At 45.4% G+C, this 14858-nt stretch overlaps 1 protein-coding gene across 2 annotated transcripts in view; it reads left to right on the top strand.

The window, feature by feature from the left end:
- Crtac1 (cartilage acidic protein 1) overlaps positions 1 to 14858 on the top strand; it is a 142956-nt gene that overhangs the window by 51872 nt on the left and 76226 nt on the right. The window lies entirely within an intron of this gene.

Here is a 14858-nt window from a genome sequence, read left to right as displayed (position 1 = left end):
CTCTGAGACTTCTTCCCTTCCTCACGTGTAGGCAGAGCTGGCTGAATTCAAGACTTAAGAGAAACACCTCCTCCATGCAAAAATATCTCCTGCATGTAGCACACAGTGCCACGGCTTAGAAGTTCCTCAAAAGGGAGATTTAAAGCAGAAGCAATAATTTGTATTTTTACATCTTGGGCGGGGGGAGGGGCGTTGTTTTGTTTTTAGAGAAAGGGTTTCTCTGTGTAGCCCTGACTTGAATTCAGAGATTCCCCTGCCTCTGCCACCCAAGTGCTGGGACTAAAACTCTGTGCCACCACCACCCAGCTACATCTTAAAGCCAAAAGCGATGAGGTCACTAGAGGAGGTCCAGGGAAGTCATTTGTAACCTTTGGGGGAGGTTGTCAAATTTTTTAAATGCTATTTATTGCTGTGTAAAATCAGAGAACAATTTTGTAATGTTCGTTGGTTCATTCCTTCTCTACATGGTTCTGAGGATTGAACTCAGGTCATCAGACACACTTTACTGTCTAGCCATTTTGCCAGCCTGGGAATGGCTTTATGGGACAGTGTGATGTGGTTGTCTCTCCAAGCAATTAGCACCTTGTCATTCTGGAAACTTATGTTGGGGGGAAAGTTCATGAACCCTTAAGCCCTAACCACAAGTCTGCTGACCTCTGAATGAGAACTCTGAGACCAAGAAAGAGAGAGTGTGGACAGTAGCATCTCAGTGAATTCCCAAAGGAAGATTCAATGGTAGTGGTTAGAAAAATCTTGGGTCTGCAGCCATACCACTCTGGTCACCCCTAGTCTCATCTGTTCTCAGAAGAAAGATCTCCCATAGAATAGAATGTTCTAGAAAAGTCACTGCTGCAGCAGACCAAAAGGAGCTCGGGATGGAGGAAATGCAATGAATTAGGTGCCTCAGAAGGTTCAGAGAACAAAAGCTGAGAAATAGTTATTAAAACAGACAGCAAGCTCTTGGTGGTGATCAGGGAGAAAGCGTCTGGGCCAGGAGAGAAGAAAGCTCCATTTTCAAGGCCAGGCAGGAAGATGAGATGGTAGAGGAAGTAGAGAGCACACCTCCGGAAACCCAGCCAGATATTAGCTCCTCTGTAGGTGGCAACTGGAAAGGAAGTCTTCACGGAGGGGCTGCCTTTGAGGAGGGCTGTTGAAAGCTAAGGAAGAATTCACTGGGCACAGCGAGGGTGTGCTGGGGATGGAGAAGCGCACTCTCACAGAGATGGTGCCCTGGAAGACCATGTGATGTTTGAAGCCAAGGATAATCTGTTGGAGTCAATGAGGAAGAGGCTAGAAGGAAGGCAGTCCCCCAAACCAGGCATGAGGCAGAAGAGTACAGGGACTGAGGAGCTGTGCTTCACCCCATCAGGCAATGAACAGCCTTGAAGAATTTCTTAACATACTGGATTTTCTCTGTTTTTAAAAGTCATACAAGCTCATTATAGGATTCTCTTTAAAATATAGATAATTATAGGGAAACACAAACACATAATTACTGTTCATATTTTGTCATGTTACTTCCGTTAGCCCTTTTTTTTTCCTATATGCTTTCATTAAATCAAAAGACACCTCATTTGGGAGCAGATCCTGAGATTTTTGTGCCACTAAGGATGTGAAATTGGGCTTTGATACAAGCCTTTCTACCAGAGAGGATGAGGTAGACAGTTCCCTTTTGGGTGGGTGGAAATGTGGTGATGGAGGGGGGGGATCTGTGTCTTAGAATTGATCAAATTAGGCTGTGTGAATTTTCTAAACTTGAATTCTCATCGTATTTCAAAGTTCCTGTCTTGCTTTACTTGCAATTATACCACAAGAATTCTCCAGGTTATAAAAGTATTTCTCATTTAGGTTTTTTGCATGTATAATGTGTATATGCATGTTCCCGTGTATAGGCGAGTGTGTGTGTGTGTGTGTGTGTGTGTGTGTGTGTGTGTGTGTGTGTGTATGCGCACCATGTGTGTACTCATTTGCCTATAGAGACCAGGGGTCAACACTGTCTTCCTCAGTCACTCTCTACCGTCTTTACAGAGGCGGGGTATATCACTCGAACCCAGAACTGGCCAACTTGGTGGCGGTAGGACCTATAGTCGGCTTGCTCCAGAGGCCACCTGTCTCCTCCTCCTACGTGCTGGAATTACAAGCGTCATTGTGACACCCTTTGGCATTTCCTTAGGTCCTAGAGTTCTGAAGCCCTGTCCTAACACCTGTAACCACAAGCATCTCCACACTGAGCCATTTCCTCACCCCACAAGGAGGTTTCTAATAACTGTATAATACCCCATCACATGGACATTCCAGTTTACACAACCATTTCATAGCAACAGATACTATATTGGGTTTTTCCCCATTGTTATAATATAATATGCATAATGCTGTGCATTAAGTTTTTTGTTGTTTTTCATATTTTACCCCGAGGTAAATGTATCCTACAAGGTAATCATTGACTATGGAATAATAAGATTTATCTTTGAAAAACATATATTAATGCTTTCTCCAAGCTACATCATAAGCTGCTGATGGGCTTAAGTGTGGCTGTGTTCAATCCAGTGGCTTTTTTATAAACTGTGGTAAAATACACACCATAAAGTTTATCATCATAACCGTTTGTAAGCATTCAGTCCGGGGCATCAAGTACATCCTCCCATGCTACCGTCGCCGCCGCCACCACCAGCTGCTCAGCCCTTTTCACCTTTGCAAATGGAAACCACTATGGTTAATGGGTGGCTCGCTTGCCTCAGCCCCTAGCAGCCACCATTCCACTCTGGATGAATTTGACCACGCCAGGTACCTGTCATTTGTGTACTTATACAGAAGTCACCCTTTTGTGACTGGCTTATTTTGCTTTACTTAATGTCCTCCAAGTTCGTCCATGTTGTGTGTGTGTTAGAACTTCCTTCCTTTTTAAGGCTGACTAAGACTCCACTGGTATATATCACATATTTTGTTTCTTCACTTATCTCTTTGTACAAGTTTTGTCTAACTTTCGACTCTATCTAGAACAGGTATGAAAAAGTTTCGACTCTTGATATCCATCACCAACTTGCTTTGCAAAAATGTTTGACAAAGTTTTTGCATGACACTTTCATTGTATGAGTGTGTGTGTCAGCATTCAATATTATTTGATTAGTTTTGTTATTTTGATAGTAGAAATATAGCGTGATGTTGTTTTAATATACATTTCTTTGAGTGTTCCTAATGAAGGTATATATGTATATGTGAGTGTCCTCTTTGTAAATTGTCTTTTCATGGCCTCTGGTCACTTTCCTATTGAAGATGTAGTGTTTTCCTTATTGCTTTAGATGCCCTCTTTATAGATGAATGATTAGGGCAGTGAATCACCAATATTTTGCAGCGCCTCCTGTCTGTCCCAGGCACTGTCCAGGCAAAGGTGTCATTCCTATAAGCCACCAGACAAAAACCCCTATCCTCATGGAGTCTGTATCTTAGTGAGGAAGGAAGACATTAAACAACCCATGCAATGGTGCACATGCTCTGGAGTTACTATAGGGAAGGGTTGGGGATGGGGTATCCCCAGAGGAATCTGAGCAAGCCCCAAGAAAGAAGAAAGGGAGGAAGGAAACCTTCCGGTTATCGTCAGAGAGTGTCTGAAGAAAAGGTTGCATCCGGAATAGAGGCCTGGAGGCAGGAACGTAGGAACGGTCTCAAACTGAGAACAGTGAGATGGAGGAGATGAAGGAGAATGGGCAGGGCCTCAGATCCGGCTGGTCCTGGGGCAGCTTTCTAGTCTGTTTCCACTGCTCTCACAAAACACTTGAGACGAGGCAACTGATCAAGAAAAGGCTCCTTCCGTTCACCACATGGAGGCTGGTCGTCCAATAATGGATGGCTTCATCTGGTGAGGGCTCCTGACAGAAGCAGAGAGGCAAGAGGGCACCGTGTAAGAGGACAAGGTCAACACAGGGCAGGTGCAGACAGCCTGCTCTCCCAGTGACTGACCCAACCTCCTAGAAAGGAATGAATCCATTTAATGACTTCATCCACCTCCCCACGCCACCACGACGGCATTTCAACATGAGTCTCTCAGAGGGGACAGACCACAATCAAACCCCAGCGGTACCCTTGCTCAGGCTCGGGCTTCCTTCTGTTAGTGAGAAGAAGGCTGTAGGAGAGGAATTTTGAGCCAACAGTGACTCACTTTAAAGCACCATTCTGATTTTCAGGTTGAAAATAGACTAAAGGGGGTGGTGGAGGGATGGCTCAGTGGTTATAGAGCACTTGCTCTCGCAGAGGAAACCCGGCTCAATTCCCAGCACCCACATGGCAGCTCACAACCATCCTTAACTCCAGTTCTGGGGAATCCAAAAACACCCATACACATAAAATAAAATAAATAAATATTTTTAATTGAAAAGAGAGAAAAAAAATAGGCTGAAGGAAGGCAAGGAGAGCCAGCTGAGGGAACTGTTAGGGAGTTCTCACGGTGATGCAAATGAAAGCGGTGACTTGGCCGATGTCAGCAGTGTGTGGGAAATAGGCAGTGTGCGCTGTAAGGCGGGGCTGATGGTGCGTGCTTACGGGTGGGGGGAGGGGTGAGAGGTGATGGAAAAGACTTCAAGCTTTTGGCCTGAGCACCTGGAAGTCAGAAGTTGAAGGAGGAAAGACAGCGGGAGAGGATCCAGATGGGCGGTTGGGAGCTCAGTTTTTGACAAGTTAAGTTTGAAATGTCTATTAAACATTCAGGAGCGATGTCGAGTAGGCAGCTGGATATATGAGTCTGGAGTTCAGGGAAGAGGTCTGGGGTAGAGATATAAATTTAGGAGTTGTCAGTGTATAGCTGGTATTTAAAGCCCTGATACTGTGTGAGGTCACCAAGGAGTGGACTAGATAGAAGAGCGGAGATAGTTACCCAGGGACTGAGCTAGCTGCCAATATCAGGAGGGATTGAGAACACTAAAGGGTACCAGGCTGGGAGTGTCATGGGTGGGGGAAAAAAGATCTGATCAGACCTTGTGTTTCAGATCAATGGCTTAGTAGACTCACTGATTTATCCTATTTCTTCTGTGCAGAAAAATTCTGAGTGTTCCCGATCAGGGCTTCCCCAGCAGGCAATGGTTAATGTCTCAGATTTCCATGGTTACATTTGACCAAAGATCAGCCAACTCTTTAATCTCAAGACTCATCACCAACAGGGCGGAGCACATTGGCAGCCCTTTGATACTGGCAGGGGAAAACGCAGTCTTGGGAGAAAGAAAGAGAAAGGGAGGGAGAGGGGCCCAGTGGGAGGTGGGGGCTGCGGTGGCCGCCCTGTCCCCATCTGCCAGCTTCTTCCCTTAAGTAGTAACTGTCAGGGGACTACAAGAAGAAAGAGCATCAAACACCTGGGAGGCTTTGCCAGCTTATTTTCCCTGGTCCCCAAGACCCCTGAGCCCAGGAGATTCTCGAACCCTCTCCTTCCAGCCTCAGTGAGAATATTCACCTTCAATAATGACTACCTTCCAGATTGGATCTAGTATTGAATAGCTGACCAGGGCCAGCCAGTACATGACTTCTCCGGTAGCTCAGACGCATACCCATGCTAAGAACAGCCACATAATTTGTCACCCAATCCAGAATACTTTTGACATTGGAGGGCATAAAGTAGATTTTCTAAAATTTTCCAGAGCAACACACATCAGTTTCAACCGAGACTGTTCTAGGCAAATTCTAGCATTAAAACTACCACTGGTATTCCACATGTGGTTGAGAAATTCTGGTATCAGGGTCACCTAGGGAGATGATGTTAAAAACAAAAACTGGATGCTATACCTCAAACAACCCACAGTTGGATGTTTTGTGTGTGTGTGTGTGTGTGTGTGTGTGTGTGTGTGTGTGTGTGTGTGTGTGTGGATACACCTGTGTGCATGTCCGTGTGGGTGTGGATGCACATTGGGCATCATCTTCAAGAATACCATCCACCTTCTGTGAGACAGAGCCTCTTGCTAGCCTAGAGCTCACCAATTATGCTAGGCTGGCTAGTCTGGGATCCTTCTGTCTCCAGTTCTCCGGAACTAGGTAGACAAACACATGTCACAACACCCAGAATTTTTACGTGGGTCCTGCGGATCAAGCGCGGGTCTTCGTGTTTGCAAGATGAGCACTTTAATGACCAAGCTGTCTTCTCCGTGTCCACAGCCTGTTGCTTCAGTGCTCACCCTGGTGAGTTCTCTGTGCCCTCCATCTTTGCGTGATTCATGGGCAAGGCTTCCTCAGGGGGAAGAACCGCTAGGTGAGGGGTCTCCTGTCTTGTGCGGAGTGGCCCGCTTTCTGACACATCCTAAGACGAAGTAGCGTTGCCTCCCTGGGGGACCTGGCCTCTCACATGCTCAGGACTGTCTAACCCTCCTTTCTTTGCCTTGACTCCTTGACTGCCCCCTTTCCTGACTAGACTCTAAGCCACAGCAGTGAACACAAAGAATTGTCCCTCTGCCTGTGCATACCCAAGATTCTTACCGAGACTGCAGGGTTAACTCCTCAGATACCAACACCCTGGCAAGCATCCCTCCCACCAGCCAGCAGCATTCTCCTTTCATAATCCATTCTGGCTGTCATCTGTGAATTTAAACCTTTTTGAGCGTCATTTATATTTTAAGCCTGTTTTCTCTTCTCTGGATTACAAATGCTGTAAATTTTCTACCTGTTGGCAGTGCTTCCTTCATTTCCCCAAGTGCCAGTTCTTTCTCCTTGCACAGATCTTAGATATTGGAAATTAGAAAACCGTGAATCCTCCTGGCAAGACACGGATGGTGTATATGTATCTTTCCTTACATAATACTTCTATCTCAACCTTCAGAGGACCAGACAGGACCCAGAACACAGTTAAATTGAACTTGCTTTCCCAATTCTGCCCACCATCTCTCCCCTTTCCTTAGAGATGCCTGGTCTACTTGAATAGTCTTAGTTACAGAGAGCTCACTACCTGTAGAGGCAACCAGCTCCAACTTAGCGGAATTCCTTTTTATGTTATTTAGAGATCAGTCTCACCTAGGATAGACTGATCATGGGGGAATGGAGTTGCAGACATCAGTGTGAGCTCACATTTAGCCTAGTGTGGCTGCAGATGGCTACCTGTAGGAATATTTAGATGTACGTATGCATGGGTTAGTGTACATATGTGTAGTTCCTTACTATGTCATCTCAGAGACCCTAAAAGCAACTGGCACCCCAATAGCACCAAGAACACCACATTGTGGTTTAGAGTACTATTCTCCAATCAAAGAACCAAGGATCCTTGGAGAAATGGCAGAGTCTAAGACTAGGACAGAAAACATACGAGATGAGCCAGCAGCATATGGAAGTGGCAATGTAAGGAAGTACTTAAAATCCACACAGAAGGAATGTGTCAAGGAGACACAACATCACAGAGGAACCAAAGATAGCCAAAGAACTCCCAAGAGCTAACACTGGAGCACTCTGCTTAGCAACCTAAATGAAGTATTGGATTATAACCAGAAGTGTAAAATAAATATCAATGAATATCTCTACTGATATAAATAAATGATTGCATAGATAAATGCATGGGAAAGGACACATAAATCTCCCACATAGAAGAATTCAAAAAAGCTCATGTGGTTGCTCTGTCTTTGAGCAAGGGAAGCATAACTCCCTGATCCTTACATGTGGGCTCTGCCCAGTGACTTCCCTCAGAGTGTTACATGAGGGGATGGTTTGACTGCACCATAGAGAAACTCAGCAGACACCGTCTCCACCAAGTGATCAAGGTGAATATCAACAAAATTAAGTCATGAACTCTCAGACACGAAGTGATGGAAATGACAGGTTATCTCTGTGGCCATCCTCTTCTAACCCATTAATACCAGTCTAACTATGAGATAAACATCAAGAGACATTCCAAAACAATACCTGACCAGTGCGGGTCAAAACTGGTGAGATCATTAAAACCAGGGATGGTGACCGCCTGGGACAGTGAAATGGCAGTAAGAAGATCTGACATCTAAGTGTGATATAATATGACACCCTGGATGGGATCCTGAGGACATTGGGTACATTCTAGGGAAATATGAACAAAGTCTAACTATTAACCAATAACAGTAGCTCAGTATTGGTTCAGTAATTATGACAAATGTAGCATACTGATATAAGATATTAATGATAAGGGAAACTGGATATGACATATGGGAACTGTCTGTAATGTGTACACAATTTTTCTATAAATCGAAGACTATCATAATCTAAAAAAATTTTTTTTGTTTGAAAAAGAAAATCAGCCTTCCTTACCTTCATGCAGGGCTTGAGTCTGGCCCTCCTTTAAAACAATGGAGAACTGCCCCAGAGTCAGCTCTGTTCCTCGGCTTCCATCACTATAGGAAATAATCAAGATAATCAACTTACAATGAGGTAAGGCTTATGTGGCTCACATTTTGGTTCCATTCATAATTGATTGGCCCCATCACTTGGGTCTTTGTGCATGCCAGGGTCAGATAACAAAGTGAAGCCTCTCACCTCATCAGCCAGGAGGAAAAAAAAAAAAAGTGAGGAGGGAGCCTGAGTCTCACAAGCCCCTTCAAGGACAAACTCCCAATGACCTAAACATCTCCTGCTAGGCTCCGCCCCCTAATGATTCCATTAACTCTCAATACTGTCTCCTCTGGGACTATGGCTTCATAACACAGGACTTTGGAGGATACTTAAGATCCAAACTGTAACACCTGGTCAGCCCTGTGTCTTTCAAGGATACTTCCCAGTGGCAGCCTTCAGATTCACCTTTCTTTTGTCCCATCTGCCATCCAGTGTCCAAGTCAGGCCTTTCCAGCTACTTCACCAGATCCTCTGAAGCCTGTTTTGAGTGCTTCTCACTGACCAGCTCACATGTTGAACATCTGCCTACCCAGAGACACAAAGGTGCCAGAATTGAACACAATGCTCTGTGTTGGGTTGGTAAGAATGAAAGGAGAGAGTAGCGAAAGAAAGGAGGAATAGTGAGGAGAGAAGAGGAAGAGAGGAGTAGGGAAAGAAAAAGGAGAAAGGAATTTTCTTGAAATAGTGAGCATCCCAACGTTGGAAGTATTTGAGTACTGTTGACAACCATGATAAAAGGGAAGACTTAATTGAAGCTAATTAAAATTGAGTTGAAAAGGCAGTTCAATCCAGTGTTTATTGTCTCAGTGGGACACTCACCTGCTCTTGCCTCAGTTTCCTTGCATTTAAAATGGGGTAGACTCTTGGGCATATACCCAAGGAATGCTCAATCATACCACAAGGACACGTGCTCAACAATATTCATAGCAGCATTATTCATAATAGCCAGAACCTGGAAACAACCTAGATGCCCCTCAACCGAAGAATGGATAAAGAAAATGTGGTGCATATACACAATGGAGTACTACTCAGCAGTGAAAAACCAATGACATCATGAAATTTGCAGGCAAATGGATGGAACTAGAAAATATCATCTGAATGAGGTAACCCAGACTCAGAAAGACAAACATGGTATGTATTCACGCATAAGTGGATACTAGATATAAAGCAAAGGATAATCAGACTACAACCCACAACTCCAGAGAAGCTAGCCAACAAGGAGGACCCTAAGAGGAATGCACGGATCGCCCTGGGAAGGGGAAATAGATGAGATCTCCATGAGTAAACTGGGGATGAGGGGTGGGCAATGGAGGGTAGGGAATGGGAGATGAGAACATAAGGGAATGGGATGGTTGAGCTGGAACAGGGATGGAGTGGGAGAGCAATGAAAGAGACACCATAATAGAGGGAGACATCATGGGGATAAGGAGAAACCAGGTGCTAGGGAAGTTCCCAGGAATCCACAAGGATGACCCTAGCTTAGACTACTAGCAATAGTGGAGAGGGTGCCTGAACTGGCTTACCCCAGTAATCAGATCGGTGAATACCCTAACTGTCATCATAGAGCCTTCATCCAGTAACTGATGGAAGCAGATGCAGAGATCCACAGCCAAGCACCAGGCCAAGCTCCAGGAGTCTAGTTGAAGAGAGGGAAAAGGGATTCTATGAGCAAAGGGCATCAAGATCATGATGGGGAAATCTACAGAGACAACTAAACCAAGCTAGTGGGAACTCATGAACTTTGGACCAACAGCTGTGGAGCCTCCGTAGGACTAGGCCCTCTGCATAATTGAGACAGTTGTGTAGCTTGGTCTGCTTGAGGGGCCCCCTGGCAGTAGGATCAGGATCCATCCCTAGTACATGAGCTGGCTTTTTGGAGCCCATTGTCTATGGTGGGACACCTTGCACAGCCTTGATGCAGGGGGAGGGGCTTGGAACTGCCTCTACTGAATGGACCAGGCTCTGCTGACTCCCCATGGGAGGCCTTGCCTTGTAGGATGGGGGGCGGGGGAGGCTGGAGGGGCGGGAGGAGGGAAGATAGGGGATCTGTGGTTGGTATCTAAAATGAATTAAAAAAATTCCTTAATAAAAAAAAATAAAATAAAATGAGGGTGGTATTGGACCATAGGTGTAGTGAATTAAATGAACTGATATGTGCAAAAGATTCAGCACACATTCGGTCACCTAGCAGGTTCTATATAAACATTTACTGTTATTCCCAATTGTTTTAGTATTTGTTTGAGTCTCAGTAGAAGACCTTCCACCAGCCCGTCACTCACTTGTGCATCTCTTTTGAGTCTCAGCTCTGACACCCATCATTGGCTTCCTCTCTCAACTCCATGTCATCTGCCCATTTGATCGGTGAGCCCACCAGGCTCCCCTTCCCAGTCATCTGTGTGACTGCTCAGTGGACAGAGGTGAAGGGCAGAGCCCCATGGCAAGTGTGATGCGGTGATAAAGCCTCGACTCCTACCAGCTGGGCTGGTGTCAGGCCAAGTGGAATGAAATAGCCTCCATCTCTGAACACCAGATTCCTCCCGCCACAAATCATGACAAGCGCCTTACAAATGCTAATGACCAACTGTCTTTGGTTTCAAAGATGATCATTTCAGGAGCACCGGGGTAAATGATGGGCTCAGTAGTTACCGAAAAAGAAGTTAGAGGTGCTGGCATCCGAACTTAATTAGACACCTGTGCTCTTTATACAGCCTGATAAGGTCAGGCAAATACATTCAGCGTTAATAACATTATCAGCATGGCATGGTCCGCAAGGCTTGCCAAAGTCGATACGTCAAGTTTTTGTGGCTGGGAACATGTGTCTTCTATTCACACTCAGGCTTGTTGCTTACGTGCCAGCAGCTGGTGCCACATCTGGAAAGGCTGTTTGTGCTGTGGTTTCTTTTCTCCTATGAGTATTTTATGGGACACCCTACCCCACCTCAATCCTTTCAAGAGAAAAGGGCTCATCCATCCATTCTCCAATGGGCTGTCAACAGCAGCCCTGTGCATCCATCCACTGCAGGCAACCAGTGCAAATAAGACCAACACAGGCCCTGGAGCAGCGGTCCTAAAACATTTCTATACAGACTCATCAATGGGGAGTGGCGTGCTTGGGAAAGAGGCATCACCAGCTGTGTTAGAACTGGGGCTGCGAGTGTACAGCCTGGGATCTACATTTCCCGTGTACCCTTGGGGCATCTGATGAAAGAGACAGAGTTACTTAAGGGCTCAGAGACTCACTAAGCCTAGAGCATATGTCCAATACCAGATCACTAGTGTGACTAGCAAGGGTGCTTTGTTTGTCTGTTTGTTTTGTTTTTGCCATGAGTGAGAAACAGAGACATCTGGATGTCAGTTCTCCAGACAGGAGAACAGGAAGCTAGCGAGAGGAACCAGCTTAGGCCAGACAATGGACCCCTGAGAGACTCAGTGAGTGGAAGGGGGCAGCAAGGACATCGAGGTCTGGGTTTGAAAGGACAGGGACAGTGAGATGGCCCAGCTTGACCTCCTGAGTTTGAGCCCCAGGTCCCACAGTAGAAGGTGAGAATTGATTCTCAAAAGTTGTCTTCCAACCCCCACATGTACACATGCACTCCATGACACACGTGTACTCACACCATCCATATACACACATGCACATACAGACCTATATACACAAGCAATAAATAAAACCGAAATAAAAGGACATGCAGGAGCCTTGGAGACACACACCTGGATTTGAATTCCAGCTCATTACTCATCTACCATCTGTGTGTCCTGAGGCAACTTCACACAACCTCTCTGAGCTTCAATGTCTTCATCTGCAAAGAGAAACTACCTACACACAGAGATGTAAAAGAAAAACACACGGTGTTTACCAAACTGCTTGGAGTGATGAAAAAAAATGCCTCTAGGTCAGAGGTTCTCAACCTATGGGTCGTGACCCCTTCAGGGGTCAAACAACCCTTTCACGGGGGTCACACACCAGATAGCCTGCATATCAGGTATTTACATTACGATTCATAACAGTAGCAAAATTACAGTTATGAAGTAGCAACAAAAATAATTTTATGGTTAGGAGTCAGCACAATATGAGAAACTGTATTAGCAGATTGAGAACCACTGGGCTACATACTAATAGAAATAGTGCCAACAATAACTAATAATCAGGGTGAGAGGGGAGAGAACAGGGGAACCCGTGGCTGATATGTAGAACTGAATGGTATTGTAAAATAAGAGAAAAGAAAAAAAAACAAAAAGAAAGAAAGAAAGTGTAATTTATGCCCACTGCAAAAAAAAAAATAACTAATAATCAGACAAACATTATCCTACGATACTGAGCATTGTCTGTTTCTTTCAGTGCCTAAGGCCTCACATATACTAGGCTCTTGCTCTGTCACTGAACTATAGCCCCAGTTCTTTTTTTACTTTGAGGTAGTATCACACTAAATTGCTCACTCTGGCCTTGAGCTCATTATACAGCCCACACCGGCTTCAAACTTCCCATTCTCCTGCCTCAGCCTCCTGAGATGCTGCAATTACAAGCCTGTGTCACCCAGCCCAACTCTACTTTATTTTCATAGGTCATCAGTAGCTGCGAGCTTTCAAAGTAAAGGTCACCTTTCATTTACTCTGTCTGTAGAATTTATTGTTCACCTACTATGTGACAGGCTGTGCCTGCATCAAAGCTGATGAGGTTTGAGTTCTCGACGATGGGGGTCAGTGGCAGGGAGGGGCGGAACTGAGGGTGAGAGACCATTACTAGCTGTTGGGATTGTTCACACCAGTGGTTCTCAAAACTGAATGTGTATCAGAAGTCCTCCAAGGGCTTATGTAAAGTGCACATTTCTCAGGTTCCGCCCTGGACTTCTCAACTAGACAGCTTTGTTTTCAAACTTTATGATCCTAGAAGCCCCAGATGGGACCTGAAAAATAAGGATGTGTAACAAGCTTACCCTAATGCTGGTGCACCCAATCATGAGACCACACTTTGAGAATCTCTTGTCCAGACCGCAGAAGTCTGATGCAGGCATAGACATAAGAGGAACCAACACCAGCCAGGGAAGGGGAGATGTCCATTCCAAGCAAGGCTTCAGGGAAGAATAGACAAGAAATGATGGCAGGGACTGCAGAGCTCAGCTGCCTCTTAGTCCAGGCTCCAAGTGTGCCTGTCTTTGAGATATCTATCCCACATGTCTTCAGGGTCCTGTGGACCTGCCCACTGGAGAAAGTGGGTGGTGCTATAGAGTGGGCCTGGCCATAGTTTTGGAATTGGTCCTGTGGTCCAGGTGGGACTGGCTTCCTGGAGTAGTCTCTTTCTTCTTTCTTCTCCATGCTTGTCCAGAGAAAGCTGTTCTTTCTTTCCTCTTCCCTTCCCCTTCCTATTCTGTTCCTCCTGGGGGTACTGATAGCACCGAGATGTGCAGGTACCGTTCTGCAAGAGTGCCTGAGGCGTGTATTGAATTTTGGTCCCGGATCATTTACCGCATGGTGACAGAGCGTGTGTATGTTGTTTGGATTCATGTGTGACTCTCTGTCTCTTCTGTTTTCTGCATTGCAAGACCACAGAACCCAGCTCTTCAGCTAGCCCCTGAATAAGAAATGTGTGGCACTGGAGTCCCCATCCCCATGGCATGGCCAAATCTCTTGTGAAGCCCAGTGGAAAATTAGAATGTTTACGTAGGTCTTCAGAGCATCCGTTTCATTTAGAGCTCCCCACAACCCAAGTTGTTACTGAATTAAACATCGAAACAAACACCAATCAATAGCCTAATAATATTATGCTCTGAAATGTGTCCTTTAATAATGACCGTGAAGCTCTCTGAGGGAGGAATGAGTCTGTACGTGCACTAAATGGTGATCTACATTAATTCCTTTACAGCTGCTAGCTTTGAAAAATGGTTCTTGGTTTTTCTTACTGGTGCAGTGTCCTCTTTTCTATGCATCAGAAAGTTGTGCTGGGAAGTTGGCTATGATCCGCCACTTCCACTTTGCTTGGGCAGGCGGCCTTGGAGACACTGGCCTTCGCTTTCCTTGCTCTGGCCTAGAGAGTTCACTTAGAAACTGGAGAGAGAGAGACCAAGACCCTGTGATGTGAAGCTAGTGTCCTGTCCAGCACAGGAAACAGCAGACATAAAGACACCACATTTGAGCCAGGTGGTAGTGACTCATGCCTTTTTAATGCCAGCACTCAGGAGGCAGAGCCAGGCCGATCTCTGAGTTCGAGGCCAGCCTGGGCTACAGAGTGAGTTCCAGGAAAGGCGCAAAGCTACACAGAGAAACCCTGTCTCAAAAAACAAAAAAAAGACACCACATCCAGAAAGGGGTATTCTCCCAAGCTCAGTGATATTTCATGGCTTTCTGGAAAGTGTCTCCTGTCTTTTGAATGGTACTACCAAAGATGGTAGCCACAAGACAACAAAGATTGTGGACATGAAGAATACATGAGCACTGAGTATAGAAATTAATCAGCTATCTTGATGATTATATTGTAGCCTGGAGCAGACCTTTGTCCCAAAGGAAGGCAGTCTCATTATCTAGAACATTGGCACCTCCACTTAAAC

The sequence above is a fragment of the Peromyscus maniculatus genome, chromosome 1 (genome assembly GCF_049852395.1).
Source record: "Peromyscus maniculatus bairdii isolate BWxNUB_F1_BW_parent chromosome 1, HU_Pman_BW_mat_3.1, whole genome shotgun sequence".
NCBI lineage: Eukaryota > Metazoa > Chordata > Mammalia > Rodentia > Cricetidae > Peromyscus > Peromyscus maniculatus.
This window is presented reverse-complemented; position numbering and strand designations above follow the sequence as displayed.